Source organism: Pteropus medius, unplaced genomic scaffold, assembly GCF_902729225.1.
Source record: "Pteropus medius unplaced genomic scaffold, Ma_sr-lr_union100, whole genome shotgun sequence".
NCBI classification, from domain to species: domain Eukaryota; kingdom Metazoa; phylum Chordata; class Mammalia; order Chiroptera; family Pteropodidae; genus Pteropus; species Pteropus medius.
This window is the reverse complement of record NW_024354875.1, coordinates 40,328,720-40,350,423: the sequence shown is the minus strand read 5'-3', so window position 1 is coordinate 40,350,423 and position 21,704 is coordinate 40,328,720. Positions and strand designations below refer to the sequence as shown.

The following is a 21,704-nucleotide window of genomic DNA, read 5'->3' as shown; positions in this document are numbered from 1 at the left end:
CTTTTTCAAAGAGAGTCTCCTGATAGAACTCTCTGAGATAACTGGATTTTCCTATGTCTGACTCAAGTTTTATTGGAGTTATGTTGGTCTATGGGGTCACATTGTACTAAGTAGATCCTCTCAGCATACCTTGATTTATTCAGCTTGCCAGTTAAAATGGTGCTCTACATTCCTTCTGCAAAACATAGCCGTGTCCAGAGTGAGCTGAATGTGGATGACTGAGAATTGCTTTCTCAGGCACTCTTCCCCTCCTCAGAGAATTGCATACTTACTATAAGTCAGAGAACTTGTCCCTAAAAGCTTTTAATACTTTTTAATGATTCACCTCTTTCTACTAACTGGTTTTGATTAACTGACCAGTTATAAATGCTTATATATCAGATGAGAGGACTTCTACTGAACGTGATCTTGAATGACTGTCCTTTTAATCCTTCTATGTGGACCTAACTTTTTTGAGATAGGTAGAAAATTGTTTTTGGAAGAACATATGTATTCTTGGGATGCAGGTGAAGTGACTAAAAAGATTTAGAGGAATATCTGAAATAAGGGCAGAAGGAAATGAGAGTGAGAGCAAAATGAGAAAACTGAATTCAGAAGTCAAGTTCTTCCTATTCCCTCTGGAAGAAATCAATGATCCGAATCACAAGTTTACATCTCTTCTCTTTTCCCCATGGCTTCCTTTAATAAGAGACAAAGACTTTCATGCTAATATTAAGGATATGTCAAATAGAAATAACTGGACACAACCTTAGCCATTTCTATTTTAGTGTGAATGAGTTTTTAGGCTTTGTGTAAGTGACTGAGACTGGTGGAGGTCCTGGAAGATAATGTAGATAAGAAACAAAAAGAGTAACAACTATATTCCTATCAGTAAATACCTTAAATGGAAAAGAACTAAGTGCTCCAACCAAAAAATAGAGTGGCTGAAAGGATAAGAAAACAAGGAAGGAAGGGGATGGAAAAAGATATTGCTTTGAAAACCCAGAAGATATTTAAGTCAGACAGAGAAAGATAAACACTCTATGATTTCACTTATATGTGGAATCTAAGGAATAAAAAGAACAAACTAATAAAAAAGAGACTCACAAATATAGTGGACGATTTGGTGTCGGACAGAGGGGTGGGGGGTATGGGGGGCTAGGAGAATGGGGTGAAAGGCCAAAGAAGTACAAATTTGTAGCTAATTAATGGTCATGAGGATGGGGAGCATGGCATAGGGAATGCAGTTAGCATTAATACGTTGACTAGGTGGAGGATCAGGGGAGGCTGGATCAGAGTGGAACAGGGTGTACCGTCTTAATCTAGTATTAGATGAGGAAAATATATTTGACTATTGGATAAACCTATTATTTTCAAAATTGTACATATAATCAATGTCATACTGTTGACCCGAGCAACTGAAATCTTATTCACGTTGTGCTATTTGCCCATTTTGCTGACCTGCTACTACCCTGACATTTCACTTCTAACTATATTTGAGTACGTCCACTCATCATGCCATTTTATTTTACTTCTGTTTTGGTTGTAACATATGAAACCAATGGAATGTATCTTTATTTGTAATCTAGCATACTTGGAAAAGTTAGTCTTTAAGACCTAAGTGGATATAGCATAACCTGAACGCTGTATCAAATTATGTTGTTTGAGTTTACCATGACATCATGAAATCATTTTCCTTTTTCTTAGGTTTCTGGAAAAAAACATGCTTTTTATTTAATGAGTTAAGAAATCCAGAGAGGAACAAAGTAGGATTGCTACCTTTTAGTATCATAATTTGAGATTGTCCTATAATATCATAATTTTTGATCTTTTTACTTAAAATTGAGGTGGGCTATATAAAATTGTGGGTTTATAAGAATAATTTTTAAACTGAAATTTGAATTGTTATAAACAACTTTATGCTGTATCCATTTGCTTCAGTTATAAAAACACTTGAAAAAATTATTTTCTAACTTTGTAAAATTAGGAAATTACTTATAGTAAGTCTAGAACCCAACTGGTCACAGGAGCTGTGGAAGAAAGAAGAGGCATAATTTTCAGAGTAGCAGAATATTGCTACTTATGGTGTCTAACAGAGCTATCCTATTGCAAGAGAAAGAAGAGGGTAACTAGAGCATCAGGGGGCATACTTACAAATAAAAGGGAAGTATTACTACATTGATCTTTGAATTTATTGTCAATTGTTTGAAAAGGAAGCTTTATTCTTGCAGTTATTCTTCATTTACTCAGGTGAATGTTAAATCTTGTAAAACTGATAGTAAAAGCCTCAGATTTTATATATTTAGCTGGTAGGATAAAAGTGGTCTGGTTAAAATATACCAGCAATTTCAAATTATATTTTTAAGGGTGGTACAATTAAAGAAAGCATACTGTGTTTTGGTTAGACTTTAAATATGATGAAATATTTGTCTGGAAGAAAAATATGCTTGATTGTGTGTGTGTGTGTGTGTGTGTGTGTGTGTGTGTGTGTGTGTGTATGTGCGTTTTATGTATTATTATCCTAAAGGCTTTCTCCTTCTCCATCCATTTTCTCAGAAGCCAAACCAACTCTCATGTCCTAGCTACTTCAGCCTGGAAGAGAAGAAAACCTTCTGAAAGTTGTTTACAATTAGCATAAAAAGAGAGAAAGAAAGCAATGACTATAATTTAGTAACAATGTATCTGATTCCACTGTTTTGATCAATAATGCTTCCCATTTAAGGAAATCACGAAAACAAATGTAACCATTGCTATTTATTTGGGATTCTGAGTTCAATTTATATTTTTGAGAACAGCAAATATAAATTTGATAATTTACTGACATTGTTCTTGATAGAAATGCTGAGAAATACTTTTATGTGAAAACCTTCTTAGGGTGAAAGGAAAAGTAAATTGTACAAAAGCTTTTATTTACCTTTATATGAAATTAACTTTTACTGTTAACTTCCCAAAATACATAGTACATGATTCATGTTTAAGTACTTCCCAACTATAGGGACTCAAATTCTCATTAAATAAATAAACATTAAAAAGAAAAAAAATAGAGGGTAAAAGGAGAACAGGAGAAAATTTGCTGAGCTTACATCTGTGTTCTAGTGAGTGCCTGGATCCCGTGAGACTCTCAGGGAGAGAACTAGTGCTAGATTCATCCCTATGTTGAAAACTACAGATTTGTACTGAAGAACATAACAAGAAATATGAAAAAAGGGCTGGAATACAGTTTTAGAATAAAAGAATTAACAACATTAAAATGTGAATTTTCTAAATGTTAATCTAACAGTGAAATTCATTTTTAATTAGAACTCTCCACAAGCTATAGTTTTTCAATCTGATGAAGTCTTTTAAGTTTTTTTTTTTGGAATAAATGCCTGAGTTAAGGTAAGATATTTTTGAACAAAATGACTAGAAAAAGAAAGCTCGCCTTTACATGAGAACATGCTGTAATTTACTGTACTTGAATCAATATGGCATTGGCATCAGAACAGACCAGTGGAAAAGAATCCAAAATTTGAAAATAGATACTGGTAAGAATGAAAATTTAACATATGGCCAAGGTGATATTTTAAATCATTGGGAAAATGATGGTTTTGCAACATATGGTGCTTGCCCAATTGGCTACTCATCAGGAAGTAAATAATTTGTACCAGTACCTCACACCATATAGACAAATTTTGGATGGATTAAAAATTAAATTTAACAAAAACATAATAACAAACATATACAGAAACTTTAGAAGACAATGAGTATAAACTGAGGAAAAGAAGAGCTTTCATTTTTTTAAAAAAAGTGAATTAAAAAAACAATATATTTTGAAAAATATATGCATGTAGAACACAGACAAAGGATTAATATTTGTAATACACAAAGAGTTTTACAAATTAGCAAAGAGATAATCCAAGAGAAAAATGGGCAAAAGATAAAGCTAGGCAAATCTCAGAAGAGAAAATTTGAAAAAGCTCAAATTCTTTATAGGCAGGCAAAAGCAAATTAAACTAACATCTGTATATCTCTCAGAATGGCCAAAATTAAAAAAGAAGAAAAATACCACTTTCTGTCCAGGAATGTAGAGGCGAGGGTATTTTTAAATGTTACTAACAAAAATGTAAGTTTTTATCCTTTTTGGAAAGTAATGTGGCAATGTTTATTAAAAGAAATAAATGTATAGTTGACTTTGATCTACAGTCTCTCTCTTAGGAATCTAGCCAGTAGAAGTAATAGCACCCATGAAGATTGCATACAGAATATTGGTTGTAACATTTATCATACTGGCAAAGAACTGGAAACAAAGTGAATGCTCATCACAGCACATTTATACCATGGACTATTTTGTAGCCATTGAGAAAACTGTATTAGCACCACAGTAGGAACTTGGAAGGATTTTCATGAGGTATTGGTGAGTGAGAAAAGCAGGATGCTGATGATGTTGCATAATATCCAAATTTTGAAATATACGTATGATCCCTACACTATAATATGTGCATTTTGTAAATACTTATAATTTTACAATCTAAGAAATTCTGTCACCTGATTTACCTGGGTAGTGATGGTAGTGGTGATGATGCGGGTAGAGGGGAGGAAGAAAAAGAAGGATAATATCTTAGTCTTGTATGGTTGTGTAACAAATTGACACAAACTTAGAAGCTTAAAAAAACATACATCTATTTTCCCACAGTTTTTCCCTAGCTGAATCCCCTGCTCAACATCTTGTACGACTACAATGAAGGTCTTGGCAGGACCAAATTCCTTCCTGGAGCTCATGATACTTTTCCAAGCTCACATGGTTGTTGGTGGAATTTATTTGCAATTGTATGACTGAGGGCCTTGGCTTCTCATTGGCTATTGTCTGAAAGCCACCTTAATGTCCTAGAGGCTATCTGGACTCCTTGTCAATTGTCCCTTTCCATAGGCAGTTCACAACATGAATGTTTGTTTCTTCAAGGCCAGCAGGAGAGTCTCCCATGCTAACTCAGCTGAGACAGAGTCATAAAATGAAATATAATCATAAGAGTGGCATTCCATCCCACCAGTTTTGCCATATTCTTTTGGTTAGAAAAAGGTCATAGGTCTCTCCAACACCCAAGGGTAGGGGGATTATTACAAGGGCATGGAGCATTGAGGAAGTCAATATTAGAGTGTATTTAGCTAAAAATTTTTGGCTTGGCAGAGAGCCAAGCAAACAATGAAAATAAATAATATTTCATAAAGGCAAAAAACTAATTAAAAACAAAAACTATTAATATGATCATACTACATAAAATTACATGTATATATTAAATCCTTTAAAAAAACAAAGGCATAAAAAAAGGAAATGGCTGTCATGTGTCAGGTCATCAGTGTTATACATTTCCTTGGGTTCTCTGCAGACTATTAATATGATATATGGTAGCTTGTACTTTGAGTTCTTCATGAGGAACGAGCCTTGTTGATTTCCTCCATATTTTATCCATTTTAACATGCCCTTATTGTCAGAGGCCCATTATTTTATGTATCACAATGAAAAAAAAAACCAGTGCTGGTTAAACTAGGCTTTTCTAGCACCATCAATTATGAGACATATGCCAATTTCAAAGATATACTTTTCTTAGATTTGATGAAAATTAGTTGGGGGTATTTTCTCCTTAGGAAAGCTCTGTTTAGCTTCCTGCTGGAGGCCCTTAAAGCCCAATGGATTGCCTCCTTCCTCTCAGACATTGCTTGTTGAGAGCCACTGCTTGCCTTCTATTTCTTTAAAATGCAAATTAGACATAATAATGAAATTTAGGCCAAGCGAGGATAAGTAAGATACTTTCTAAGAGCAAATTCTTCTGAAGTCATTTAATGGTTCTGGGGCAGTAGACTTACATTTCTAGATTAATTAACGCCAACTCTCTAAGTGTGTATATATATGCATTTTTTCTTTTCATAGAAAGAAGTGCTGTTAAGGTGAAAATAGTATAACAAAAATTCGAATTAATTTTAAATTGTCAGCTGCAGATATCTGGAAAATCTTTTAGCTAAACAGCATGTAGATGTAATTATAATATTGCATATGAATGACATTTTTCCTTAGCTAAAAAGAATGCAATCAATCCTGAAAAGCAATTTAAATGAACTATCTCTTAAATCTTGAATGTATTTGCTTGAAAGATATTACATTTTTAAAAATGAAGGCAATTTGCTTTTTTCTTTGGACATTATTTTGCTCAAAGCCTTCTGTATATTAGGAAACATTTTTCTTATAAGACCTACAGGTTGTTGCTAAATTTTTATGTGATATCTATAACATTCTCTAGAATGAAATTTGTTATCTTGCTTTTTTCATACCAGTACAAGAATTAATTTTACAACCTCTAAAATTAATTTAATATATTCAATAAGTGTTAGAAATAATTTTAATTTTTCAAAGGAACAGCCTAAACTGCCACCTTAAAAAATTATAGATAGCATTATATTTATATACTCAGGCTTTAAAAAATTTTAGGTATCCTTTGCTTCCACTAAATATTTTTTAGAACTTAAAGTTTTTCTCTAATCTTCCTCTGAAATTGAATTTTGTAGTACCTTTCTAGTTTTCATCAATAAAAGCTTTAAATAGAATGCTAAGAATTTATTTACAGGAAGTTTCAAAGTGACCTGAGGCAATCTGGTGTTGCAGTTTGTTTTTTTGCTTCAGAAATCAGTGAGACATATCAGACACAGCTTTAAGCTAGAGTCTAATTTTCAGTCACCTTACATATCTTCTCTATGCAGATGCCCTGCAGATTTCAAAGGCTGCGGCAAGCCACTAGAGAGCAGGATCAGCTACCCATTCCTGCTTTGTCAGTGTTTACCCTCTACTGTCATAAGAGGTAACTTTTCTTTCTCTCTGCCTATTTCTGATCTTGGGCATTGTTGAATTTGATCCTTGTAAATCTTCCTAATTCTCTTTCTTCCCTTTTGTTTTTCTCACATACAGGCAATAATAAATGCCAGTGCTATGGCATATATTGCTGTATGTGAGGAAGGGTGTTTTTATTAGTAAATATGAATGCTTGGATTTTTTTCATCTGAGCTAGAAGTACATGATAGCTTGGTCTTTTAGCCCTGGGCCCCTTAAAAATACATCTTGGCTTTATGATATCATATGATATTGGCAAGTTAAAAACAATGTAAACATCTCATATTATCTTGTTTTTCTGTTACGAAATCTGTTCTTACACTAAAGCTGGAAGATTGAGGCTTTTCCAGCACCGGTGAGATGGCCCTGTATCCAACCGGGCAGCAACCCAAGTGTTATTTCCCCAAATTAACATAAATCGGGCCAATTGTATCCTTTTCCTTAAAACAGAGAGATCTCTTTTCATGGTAGTGTTCCTGAACTAGGCAGGTGTCCCATTCTCAAGCTCACCTGTCAAAAGTCCAGAGGAGGCAAAAGATATTTGGAAGAAATAGTCAAAGAGAGTCAAGCTATTTATCCAGTTCTCCAATTTATATAGCTGTATCAAGTGAGAGAACAAGAACACCTTGTACCCAAGAGGACTACTACCTCACGTTGCCTCCTTTTATGTGTTTCATAAGATTCATCTTAGCTCCAGTTACTATAACAAAATACCATAGACTGGATGGGTGGCTTAAACAATATAAATTTATCTCTCACAGTTCTGGAGGTTGGCATTCTAAGATCAGGTTGCCAGTATGGTAAGCTTCTGGTGAGGACTCTCTTGCAGGCTTGCAGATAGCCACCTTCTTGCTGTGCCCTCACATGGGAGAGAGGAAGCTCTGATGTCTCACCTTTTTCTATAAAGGCATTAATCCCATCATGGAGGATTCATCTCATGACCTCACTTAAAACTAATTGCCTCTTAAAGGCCCCATTTTTTAATACCATTTATTATATTAAGGGTTAGCACTTCAATATGTGAATTTTAGGGGGACACAAATATTCAGTCTATAACAGATTTAAAGATTTTTTTTTGATTACAGAACACAACATAATGATACTGTGATAGATGAGATAGGTGAAAGGATAGCTCATTTTTATTTTCAGCTCCAAATGAAAGAAGGCTGTCGCACAGGGCCAAACACAGTGTTGAACCCAGGGACAGGGTAACAGCTCACTGGAGCTGTAGGAGGCAGCTTATGTACGGCAAGAGGGGTGAGTTTAGCTAGGTTTTGCGGGCTCCCTGTGGATTAGCTAATCTGAATAGTTTTGTGGGCTCTAAGGCATAGAGGTTATCTCTAGATGTTTGATATCTGGACCAAACTAGGGCAGGTGTGTAGTGGCTCAGAGAGTGAAAGTCCAATAAAAGAAGTGCTTGGGGTGTGTACTCAATCAGCTGCTGAAGAAGGGGACCTGACTAGCCTCCAGGCAGGGATTTAAAACGGTCATGACTACGTAAAAAATTGTATTATGCATGGTTGCCAGAAACATGATTTCATATTATTCTTTCAATTTTTATTAGATGATACGAGGGCTGTCCATAAGAGAAAGTTTTCTGCATCTTTTAAAAAGTACTATTGTCTACGGCCATGCTACCCTGAACAAGCCCGATCCTATCTGATTTCAGAAATTAAGCAGGGTCGGGCCTGGTTAGTACTTAGATGGCAGACCACTTAGGAAGACCAGGTGCTGTAGGAATTAAAATAATAATAATAATAATAATAAAAGGGATTGTAAGCTGACAAGGTCCTTGCAATCTGTGAGGTCAACCAAGGGTTGCCTCACCTAAAAAAAAAAAGATAAAGAGTACTATTGAAAATAGTGTTCATCCATGATACCAATACAAAAACTCACCTCATAAATTTTTCTTAGCTTTTAGAGCTATTGACAAGCATTTCCCAATGCATTGGTATGTGAATATCTCATTTTGGGTAACAAACACTGTGACTTCTGTTTCTTCTTTTGAGTACACCTTTTCAACAAACAGCTGGAGTCATGAGCAGAGACCTCCACATTTGCTGTGAGCATGCCCAATGGAAAAGATCAGGCTTATTATTATTATTGTTATTATTTTAAATCAGGAAACAAAGTTAAATTTCATAATGGGTGATATTAAGTAGGTATTTATCTTTTTTGAACTTCAGATCAAAAATGGAAATATAACCTGTCTTATTATCTACAGTGTTTGTATAAGGTTCAAGTGAGATGATTATATTTTATAGAGTATATGAAATAGTGTTTTATTAAATAATAATGTAATTCAAATAACAGTCTTCAGCTTGTGGGTATAAATGAAATCATTGGTATTAATATCCAAATAAAGAGAGCTTTTTAAGGTACAGCCTGCTTATGCAAAACCCACCCTCAACTCCCAAGGCTCTCCATGTATCTTTACGTATCTTCTGAAGATGTCTCATAGATGTTTAGGGGCCTCTATGGCCTCTCACTAATATCTCTTCTGTGCACTATAAGTCAAATTGCTGGTGACAGCCCTGAGCCCCAGGGCTTAACTGTAGTCTGTGGAAGAATAGGTAAAATGTTAGCTGCTTTAATTTGGGGTTGTTTTCTGTCTCTGAAGCCTGAAACAAGATTCCCTACTTCTAATACCTGGAATGCCTCTTAGGCTCTCCTAGAGAAACATATTAGGTCTGTCTGCTCCCAAACTTCTCCTTCCTTATAGTATCTGTACCAGTCCGTTGGGTTGGGCAGAATGGATGGTCACTAACCATGCTGTCATCTCCATTCTCATTTTTTCCTCTCATTAGATTCCCAGCTCAGTGCATATTCATATCTTCTCCTCTTCCTTCTTCCTAGACCCCAAAGCTTTTTATGGATGTCAATTCATGCACATATATAATGTCATGGTTGCAGTCTAACAACTTCTGCGGACTGCAGTTGGTGTGGATTCGAGTACAACACATCATCATAATAATGGTTTTGTTGAAAAGCATTTATTATAAATTAAATCATATGCTATTTTTGCTCGTTGTTTTTCAAATCGAGCTCCACACCCATAGGCTCTCTACTATTACTAAAATGCTTCTTTCCACTGCATATTGCTGTGTAAGACTCCACCTTCGAGTGCATCCCTATATTTGTCAATTTCTCGTTGTTGACCTAGCTTTTTTTTTCATTTGGGCTATCTTTGCATCTATCGAGCTTCATCAGACTCTCAGAGTCACTAATTTCTGGGCCGGCCTTGGATTCTAGTAAACCTAGCTCAGTCTCCTAAGACCCCAGCCCCGGTCAATACCTTTGCTTCCTACTCACTATGGAGGGTAGAATCGCTGGCTTGGATATAGGATAGTACGAACTGATTTTTAAAAACAACATATGTCATTCCTATCATTTCTGTGTAGGTCCTATATAAAGAACATTTGTTTTTTCTTACATTACGGAAAATTGCTTGTGTTGGTAAAAACTTACTTCAGGATAATTAACCTTATTGATTTGGGGGAACTATTACTATATAGTTTTCTTTCTTGTGTTTAGCCTCTCTGTGACCTAATGGGATAGAGCGGTGGTGTTCAACCATGGTGCATATTTTAAATCACCAGGAGTGGTTTTGAAGAAATGCCTCATTCAAGATCAATTGAATCCGAATTTCTACAGGTGGATCTAAAACATGGGCATTTAAAAAAATCTCTCTAGGTGTTTCTAATATGCAGCTAGTAATGAGAACCACTGGGATCAGAAGAAGGTTTTAAAACAATCACTTGCTTCTAATTTTAAATACTTCTACCTCATACTAAATAGCCCTGTTCCCCCTTACCCCCATTCTATTCTCTTGGAAAATAAAAGTATTTAAAACATACTTAACACTCAATTCTCGTCTAAGATAGGGCCTTTGCATATCTGGAAATAGGTTAACCAGTCTATAATATTTAATTGTTCATCAATAAAATCATTAATTAGATTTTCAAATCTTATCCTCCAGAGTCATGAAAATGTGCAATTCTCTCCTGAGGCTATTTCCATTTTTGAGTAAATTAGCAAATCAAGAGAACATGCATCAACTGTAATTCACATCCTGTAAATTTCAGATGTATCGCTGTATACTTCTTGTCTACCATCCTGAACTTAGTTATATAGAAATTAAATACTTTGGTATCCTCAAGAATCTTACAAATGTTGGGAAAAACAACATGGATCTTGCTGTATTCACACAAAAATTAAGCAATAAAAATACCTGTTGGAGATCAAAGAATATCATAACACAAAGGGAGAGAGAAACAGTGGATTATTTGTAGAATGATAATGAAATTGGAAAGAAAAGTTGTCTCAGTGGTTGAAAATACTTGACGGGTATAGAAAATGACAGAATATAATTTAAAAAAATGTTTCCTTCTGATAGTTTCTCTTTGGAGAGTGTGATAGATTGGAAAGTAAAAAAAGCATTGGAGTCTCAGGCTTTTGTGTTTCCTAAAGGCTCAGCCCCAGAAAGGAGATGACATTAGGGGCTCTATCAAAAACATTTGACAGTGAAAGTGATTCTTCTATACTCAGAGCAAGACTGGGAGAGGTGGGGCTCAACTGGAGATAGCCAAATATTCTCCCAGGTTTCAAAGAGCTGGTGGTTTTGGGGTCACACAGAGAGGATGTGTACTCCTGTTTCTGAGATAGAATCCCGAAGAGGTGAAAAGATATGAGAGAGTTGTAGAACCCAAGATAGAAAGAGATCTGCACTCAATTTTCAGTGTTAGAGTATTGGAAAAGCTTCAGAGAGGGAATGGTTGTTTGATGAACCTAGATAGCAGAGGCACAGAGAGCCCTGTGGAGATGGTTCCTGGATCATTAAGTGCAATGGATTGAATGTTCATGTCCCCTCCAAACTCATATGTTGAGACTCAATCTCCAATATAGTAGCGTTTGGAGGTAGGGCCTTAGGGAGTTGATTAGATCTTGCGGGTGGAGCCCTCATGAATGGCACTAGTACTCTTATAAAAGAGGCCCCGGAGAGATCTTCCACCATGTGAGGGCCCTTCTACCATCTGAGGACACAGTAAGAAGTCAATAGTCTGCAACTTGGAGGGGACCTTACCTGAACTTGACCATGCTGGCACCCTGATCTTAGACTACCAGCCTCTAGAACTATGACAAATAAATTTCCAGAGTTTATAGGCCACTCAAGTCTGCTGTATTTTTGTTATAGCAGCCCTAATGTACTAAGACACTATGAGTGATAAGGAGGGAGTGGAGAGAACTTCTGGCTCTGAATGTAGGCAGGAACGAGGATTGTCCTAGTAATGCCATGTGTGGGCTGATGATTAGGATGATGTTTGGGTTGACATTTTAGTGCAAGTCTGCAGAACTGCATGAATTGGGGACCAAATGTTTTCTACTCAATCCTCTGGCAGTATATAAACACCAGGAGTTAGAGTTCCAGAAAAATACATATTGGGAACTCAAATTAACTAAGATTCATATTTGTTATCCCAGTGAAGTGGCTGTTCAAAATTGAAAATGAGTTCTAGGAAAGTAAAAAAAAATTGTAGTTTTGTATATGTAACTCTGTCGAATTAAATTCTTAAAGAATGTCAACAGTATGTGTTTATTACCATTTATGATCTTTTAATGGCATTAAAAAAATCTTGTAACTGAAAGGGCCTAAATTTCAGGGCATTCTAGCTTCTATTTCCTGTTTTAAGAGCTTTGCAAAATTTATTTAATTATTTTCAAATCCTTGGCCTTACTATTTTTCCTGGCTCATCATGACCCAATTTGGATGAGGGATAACAATAGAAGACAACTTTGTCACTAGAGGATGGTGCCATTTTATAATATTTTTGACAGAATAATTTCCCACATAATCGTGATAAATTTATAGGTGCTATGATCAAAACTGAAATATTACATGAAAAATTGGATTTTAATCAGATGTTTAAAGCAACAAACAAAGATTAAAGAATTATTTCAGAAATCATTAAAATCAAATAATTAAAGTTAATATTAACATAGAAATGTATTGATAATTATATTTTCATTAAATTACTGTTTGTTAAATGAATTAATACTTTTTTTTTTTATTATAAACCTCATTTATTTTATGGGATCCTGCGCTTGGCTTAATTACCATTAAAAACTCCAATATACCTTTTTCTGTGAAAGCACAGTGGTATGAAATTCTCCTAAACTTGCATTTATGATACCTCTAATGTATTATAAGGAAATTTTGATAAAAAGAACAAAAATATTTTTTATAACAGATTTTTTTACAGTGGTGTAAAATCTTAGAATCTCAACGTTTCACAAAGAGTTATTTCTCAATGTTAAAAACCACTTTGAAAATGAATTTCTTTTTCATGCAAGTATCCACTCTGTGTGCAGCTCTAACAAAGTCTGCAGCATTTCCCTCTGTAACTGTGGTTTGCTCATGTGACTCTGGTCTTCTGGCCACTGGGGGCACGACTGGCTGAACATTCCTCTACTTGTGTGGGTCACACAGTGTCTTCTCAGCACTTGCTCTGTCTCATTTTCTGAGGCATCTATAACATTTTCTGGACATGCTCAGAATCCTACATTAGTAATATTTCTCCTCAATTTTGGGGAATCATATGTTTTGATTTTTCTATTTGGCCAGCAAGCATGTTAACAAAATGAACTGATTACTACCCATTCTTATGTTGAAAAAATGGACACTTTTATCAGAGATAAAGAAAACATAATTGCAGAAATAAAGAATGTGGAATTAATTTAGCTTTAAGATAAATTTGTTATAGTATTTATTTTTTATTTTTTTTGCAGAGACATTGAAATCGATGATGTTTAATCACTGACTGGCACTGGACCAAGGCCTGGAATTTGGGAGTCACTGCTCTAGATAATGTCCCCTTGTTTTGGCAATTTTGATGTTGCCTATAATTCTAATCTGGTGTCAGAACAGGGATTATCTTCCTCTGAGGTTTATGTTCTTTTTTTGTAGGTCATTCATTTATTTATTTAACAAACACAATTCAGACCTGTGCTTTGTGTTAAGGACGTAGAGGTAAAAATCCCTGCCTCCTGAAACTCACTCTGTAAATAGATTATTTTTTAGTTGAATCCTGTTGCTATTGACTCATGTTCCTGGAAATAACCATGTATATCAAACACACATGAAAGAGAAATATAATGCATACCATCTTTTAAAGCAGTCAGCCTATTACCAATATTCAGAGAAAACTTTCAATTCAATCTATCTTTATTAAATTCACATTTACATCTGTTTAGTTTTTTACAAACAGAACCATCGCTTTTATGATGATTCTATAAATTCTTTGGCTCCATTGCTCTTTGTCTGTCATTGTATTGCTTGCTTTTCTTGTCGGTCTTTCACTGCTTCTACCCTCACTTGGAACCAATAAGTTATTCTGTAGTACTTTCCTTTTAATTTTTCCTATTCTAATTCCTTCTCTCGGTTGTACTCATTCTCGGTTTTCTAGTAATTTCTCACAAATAAAAAAAAGCCATAACAACACATTATCTATGATCTTAGAGAGGGTATACGGGAGAAATAAGAAAGCAAAGCAAGCAAGATGAATATAAAATATTAAAGTTTTTCTGCTGCGAAAATTGGAGCTCGGTCAAAGTTCTATCAAGGATATATGAGCTTGAACAAAAACAAAGCAATGTTTCAGGTATGAGTGTTATAATGAGATAAATGTCAGATATAAGTACACGATCTTATGAGAACATGAAGGGCCAACATGTAATCCGATGGGATGTGGAGGTTTCTGAAAGCAAGTGGCCCCCGAGACAATTTAGACAAATGAGTAGTAATTAAAGATGAATATGAGGAAAGACGTTCCCAGAAAAGGAAGAAGCTGATGCAAATGCCAGGAATGTGAGAGAGGAGGCTGCTGCACCCCAAATGAAGAATTACTCATGATGGGGATTATGTCTTTCACAGGGGAGAACATCTGAGCTGGGTGAACTGAAATAGGTCCCATGCAAAGTATAGGAAATCCCTCAAATTGCCCTATTTTTCATGCCAACTGCAAATTCGAGGGTCCCCAAGATGACTCTCAGGTTCAATAATTTGCTAGTGGGACTCTTAGAACTCAGCCATTATACTCACAGTTACAGATTATTACAGCAAAAGATATAGATCAAAATGAAATAGGGAAGATGTGCATAAGGTAGGGTTAGGATGGTTCCAGGCATAAGCTCCCAGTTATCCTTTCCCAGTAGAATCTTGAGGACAGGCACTAACTTTTCCAGCAATAATGCGTGGCAATCCTATGGAGCACTGCCACCCAGGGAAGCTTACTTGAGCCTTGGTGCCAGAGTTTTAATTGGGGCTTGGTCACGTAGACATGTTTGACACCTACATGGCTGACCTTAATCTCTATCCAGCCCCTCCAGAAGTCAAGCTGACACCATGTGGTTCAAGGCCCCCCAACCATAAATCACACTATTAGCACAGACTATCTGAGATGGCCCAAGGTTCCCAAGTAAACGAAAACACTCTTATCATGCAAGATGTTCCAAGGTCATAGAGGCTACCTCCCAGGATCTGTAGGTAACAGACAAACCTTTCTTTGGGCAAGGTTAATCTTTTATTGCACACCAGAAAACTCTGAAATTCTAACTGTACTTCCTTCAGAGGAAGTCTGACATAAGGCATTTCTCACCGGACCAGGTATCAGCATCCATTGGGATCTGGTGGCTTTCAACCATGGCCACACATTGGGATTACTTAGAGGCACTTACATTTTTAATGTTTAAGTCTATATCCCTTGATCCAAGAGATTCTGATTTAATTTGTCTGGGGCAGGTCCAGAATTGGTATGTTTTAAAGTTCTCCAAGTATTCTAATTTATAGTCAAGACTGAGAACCACTACTTAAACTAGCTGGGAGAATTCTGTCTAGTAAAGATGCTCTCAGGAGCATGATGTTCTTTATTAAGGAGTCTGAATAAAACAAAGAATTGCCTCTGGCAGTGTGTAAAGAAGATGCAGTCTCAGGAGAAGAAGCATAAAACAGAGAAGCTGAGTCAAGAGAATGGTTTGATATTGGAGTTGCTGAGGTATCCAGAGAGACATGTCATTTGTCATGAATCCCCACCCTATTACTGTTAATTTGGTTTCCTGTATGTATCTTTATCCTTAGAGGGAACATATCCATCTTTGTGCTGTGCAACTTGAATGTGTTTACCTAATATTTTGGCTTCTGCCCCTCACCTCCTAGGGAAGGTAAGTGTTTCCATCCCTTACTGCTCCTGAAGCAAGAGGAGAACTGATCTTGTCATATTAGAAGAAACAAAATTGGTACTTAGGGAGGTTAAATGATTTGAAGGTGCTCATTGAAGTGGGAGTGGAACTTCCATCTACTGGCTTTAATTAGGGAGGCTTTCACTGGACCTTACTCCATAGAAATGGGAAAAAAAATATATGTAACAATTTCACACATCTCAAATCATGTAGCATAGCTACATAGTTTTAGGAAATATTGAAAATTGCATAAATCTGAATTCAATTACAAGAGATTTTCAGGAAAAAGAATATTCTAGTTATTGAAGATTTTCTGTACATGTCACATAGAAATTATCTATTTAAAAATCCCCTCAATATTAAAACTATATAGGACATATTGTACTCCATGTTTGATAATTCCTATAGTTTACGATCATGGCTGTCAAGCAACAAAAAAACATGGGGAGACTTTAAATGCATATTAGTAAGTGAAAGGAGCTAATCTGAAAAGTCCACATACTGTATGATTCCAACTGTGTGACATTGTGAAAGAGGCAAAACTATGGCAACAGTAAAAGGATCAGTGGTATGGACTAGGATCATGGGTCTAGAAGTGATCCTGGTATAAACCACTGGGGCAAAGAAAGATGAATAAGCAAAGCACAGAGGATTTTTAGACAGTGACAATACTCTGTATGAGATCATAATGATGGATCTATGTCATTGTACTTTTGTCCAAGCTCTTAAAATGTACAACATCAAGACTGAATTGTAAGCTATGGATTTAAAGTAATTCTGATGGGTCAATGTAGGTTCATCAACTGTAACAAATGTACCAGTTAACAGAGTGTGTTTCAGTCTCCCCAACCATGCCATTTATTTTTAGTACAACATAAGTGTCAGCTTCTTAGATGCTCAATAGATCTACTGGTTTTTTTAGATTTGATATAATTGGCTCTAGCTTCTAACCCAGTGTCCCTTTTTATATCTTCAGTTTCATGAAAGCCAGTTACTATTGGCTTGAGTTCCTGATGTTGTTTTATACTCTTTGTCTATCGTACCATTTATTTTCTGCCTATGTTAATTCCTTCCCTGTACTATGTCGTACCATTACTCTGTTTATAAATTGCAACCATTGTGGAATGTTATTCTGCTTCCGAATTGACATCAACATGGTTTGATTGTCTAGAAAATTTTTATTGGATATTTGGGGCAAAAAATATGTTGCATCACAGGATAGTATACCATCTAAAGTCAGATAATGGTTATTTGTATCTGTTAGATTTTTCTCCATAACAAACCCTCTTAAAACTTTAAGCTGACAATCATTTTATTATTGGTCCTGAGTCTGTGGGTTGATCATGTAGTTCTAGAGCCACCCAGGTCTGGCTGTCCTGGGACTATCTCACTCGTATTGGGCAGATGGTTATAGTTTTTGGCTGAGGAGATGAGGATGACTGGGCCATGTATTTTTTATCATTCAAGTAGACTAGTCTTACCTTTTAACAGTAGCAACAGAGTTCTGAAGAATATCAAGAGACAAACTTTTAATACACAGGCACTTTTCAAATATCTGCTTATGTCTGGTTTGCCATTGACTAAAGCAAAACACATGGTCAAGTCCATAATCAGTGTAGGAGGGGATATCAAAGGTAAGGATACAGGAAGGAGAATTATTAAGCCAATTTGTAAACAATACACCTAACATTGTTTAATTTTTTAAATTTTTTTAATTGTTCATGTTTTCTTATGGGTACTTGTATCCCATTGCATTGCTGGGCTAACTTCTTTCTCCCTGACCTCTTCTCTATCACTCAGTGACTCAATTGTGCCTAACCCCTACTTGTTTCTTCATTTTATGCAAAGCACCTCAGCTCTTTTAAAATTCTTTTCCTATGTCATCTAAATCCAACCTTCAAAGACTTAATTTTTGTAAACAAACCTGCTGACAAGATATATTTAAAAATGAAAAGGCTCTCTCCATGACAGAAATTCAGTAAACAACTCAATCTTTTTCTTGTAGCTATACAAATATGAATATGAAATTGTGAATCCTCATAAAATAGTAATAGTGCTTTTGTGTATTCATTATATACACAAGGTTTGGGATTTATAAACCACTTACAGTAGTTTTGGGGCCCCTCTGTTGGTCCTCTGTTGTTGAAAATTTAACAAGTACATTTTGAAAAAAACCTTTCAGAAAATGGATATACCAAAACAGACTGGTACAGAAAGAGGCCTGTGTCGATGATGATGGAAGAAAGAGTGAACATTTTGAAATAGTGCTTTTTTTTAAAAAAAAAAAAATCAAATTGTATAAAAGTGCCAGTTTTATTTTTAAAACCTAACAGAACTTTGCTGCAGTTTTCAAATCTAATTACCAGTGACAATGACTCTAAAATCTGAAAATTTTACTTAATGGCTTATTTTGTTCCTGGGAGTGAAATAGGGTTGTGTACTCAGACCAGACTCTCAGGGACTTCCCTGTCATGCTGAGGTAGCAACCTGAAGATCTGGGTATAGATGTGTAATTTCACTTTATGATTCCTATAGAGGGAGTAGAGTCTAGTGATCTCACAGATATAGTTGTTCAGCAACATATCTGGATCAATAATTGGCATAATTGAATCTCTCTGGTATGGATAGTATGGGGATATGTTCTAGAATAGGGTTATCTGATAAAATACAGATATCTAGTTAATTTTAAATTTTGGATAAATGACAATTTTTTAGTAAAAGTATGTTCTAAATACTGCATTTAGAGATATCTATGTATCTATGCTAAAAAATTATGCATCTATAATTCAAATTTAATGGGGGAATTCTATATTTTTATTTGCTATTTCTGGCAACCCTATCAGCTTAGAATAATATGAAGCTTAAGAGCCAGGACCTATACATACAAAGTAATAATGCAAGGAAACATATTGTGCTTGTTTTAACACATACATCCACAAATTCTTTGGTACTTCTTCATTAAAAGGTGAACTTCTATGTTCCTTCCCTTGAATCTGGTTGGTTTTAGGAGTTTGCTTATAACTAATAGAATACAGAGGAAGTGCCACTGCATGGCTACTGAGATGGGGTCATGAAAGATGTTTATAGTTTTGCCTTGCTTGTGCAAACTCTCACTGTTGAGGCACTGAGCCACCAGATAAGAGTACTAACTATCCTGGGGCCACTATGCTATAAGGAAGCCCATGCTACATGGAAAGGCTCAAGTAGGTACTTTAGTCAAGAACCCCAGCTTACATTCCCCTGAGGTAGTAGCATAGAGACAACATCAACCACCAAGCATGTGACTGAAGTCATCTTCATGTGATTCTAGCCCCTAGCCATTGAGTAGTTACCAGCTGAAGCCTAGATATTGTGGAATGAAGATATGCCATTTCTGCTGTGTCCTATCTTGATTCTTGATCTACATCGTTCTAGAGCATAATAAAGTAGTTGTTTTATACCACTAAGTTTTGGCATAATTTGTTGTTATGCAGTAATAGTAACTGTAACGCACGTGTTAAGTACAAAGTGGATAGTTAACATAATTCGTGCTATAGGAGCTTAGAGGAGGAAGCAATCACCGAAGGTTTGTGTTGGGGTGGGGCTTCCCTGCTTGGCTCCTTTCCCACACTTGAAAGGCAGAACTTGTTAGGAAGTATAGGACATGGACAAGAAGAAAGCACAGTAATTAGCAAAGATCCTTGTTCTTTTAAATTAATTTTTTTAGAATAATTGCAATTTAAAATAAATCAGCCCACAAAGCACTTGAAAAAGGATTAAATGTTGAATGGAAGAAAAGAATAAATTAAACTCCCATTTTGATTTCTGAGCTATGCTTCTGAGCATTTAAAGATGAAGCTATTATGTCTGTTCATAGGACTTAATAGTTTTTAGGGAGACTGAATACTGAGAAACAGATTGTCGTAATTTCAGATTGGTGACCCATCAGGCTGGATTAATCACTTAAATTTCACAATTCTTTAAAATTCTGAAACCAGGGCACTTTAGCGTTCTTTTAAAAGAATAAAAATGTTTCACAGGAGAACAAAGCAATATTGGTGAAGAAAGACTTTTCTTTATGGTTTAATGCCTTTGGAGAAGTCTCCAAACCACTAAATGACCAAAGATAAAAGCAAAAGAGAATATTTTGCCTCTATCTGTGGAAGGAATTTTTGAGAGTCATAATACACAGATATTGTGGGGAGAGGTAGTGAAGGCTGATTCCTTTTCTTTGAGGAGTTTACAATGTCAGGAGATGTTTATCATGTAAAGGATGTTTGTATATTACTCAAAAATAAAGCTAAAACCTAGATATTTCTATTTACATAGGAAGCAGTACATTTCTTATTCTAGGAGTGGACTTTGAGGAAAATAGTGAGTTAGGTGTTACTGAAATAGCTCTCCCCATCCCCTTACTGAGTTCTTCTCTCCCTTTGCCTGGAACCTCTCTGGGCCTTCCTAGGATGCCTCAGTTCTCATGCTGGGTCTGGGTCCCTCAGCTCCTTCCTTCCTCTGCTACAGTCTATCAGCACTAGTTTCTCTGAGTTTCCTCAAAGCTATCCTTTGAACCTATTGATGACATACATGCATCCAAATGTACCTCTTGTTAGTGATGCATGGCAACCACATAGGCTGGATCTTCCAAGATAAGTAGTGTACAAACAATTCCATTGTCTCTATAAACTGAAATTTCTCAGAAACCCTAAGATTTTGATATACAGAAGACATTGCTGAGAACTTCACTTAAATCTGAAAGAGATCCTAAATCCTTTCAGATCATGTGTTTAGATTTCTTATATGAAAAAAATTTTATCCTCCTCATTGCCTCTATTTTAAAAAATCAGTTTTCTGGTTAGTCTACAACTTTCATTGCAGGCATTAGCATTTGCCTTATTTTCTTTGTTCTTGTCCAAACTCTGGCATTTTCCCATCCATCCATCCATCCATCCATCCATCCAGTTTATTATTCACGTGGACAGCTCATATACCACAGCCTCATAGTTACTTGTGGTTCTCAATTTTGATATTCTTATCTCTTTTTTAATTTAATTACCTAACATATAGTGAACATTATGTTAAATAAATAAAAATACTAAAAGTACAAGTTAATTGTTAAAAATGATCATTAGACTTTGGTAACAGAAGGGATCATATTCCAATAGCTCAAATTTCACTGGCCCTTGTCTCCCCTGATGATGAGGTATCTTTAAGCCTCTGCAAATATTCACCCAATTAAGTCTTCAGTCATCCTGAAGGTGGGCGATGGCGGTATCTTATATGTGCCTCAAGAATCTGTCAGGTGCAATTACTGTACGTTGCCTACCCTTGTTTTCCTCTGTCACTCCATGTGCTTTTCAATCCCTTTTGCCTAAGGCGCTGCTTGTCAGTGCTCTACCTGCAGGTCTCTCCTGTGAAAACAGCTATGCTCATGCCAAATGTTCACTCTCCTTGAACTTTCATAGCTGCCAAATCCTAAGCTGGTTATGAACGTAACCTTGTCAGTTAGACTTTTGCTTTGGCCACTTAAGTTATATCCCTTATGTCCGTCCTATCTCAAATATTCTCTCATGAAAAAGTTTTTTCAGCTTTTGATTTTATTTGCTTGTGCTATAGGTTTAAAGTAGCTCTCAACTTTCTGCATTAGAATCACCCATTT

The 21,704-nt window shown here is 35.7% G+C and overlaps 1 pseudogene; it reads left to right on the top strand.

Annotated features, from left to right (window-relative positions):
- The first annotated feature begins 8,456 nt into the window (after nt 1-8,456).
- Nucleotides 8,457-8,575, top strand: LOC120597309 (uncharacterized; annotated as a pseudogene).
- The last annotated feature ends 13,129 nt before the right edge of the window (nt 8,576-21,704 follow it).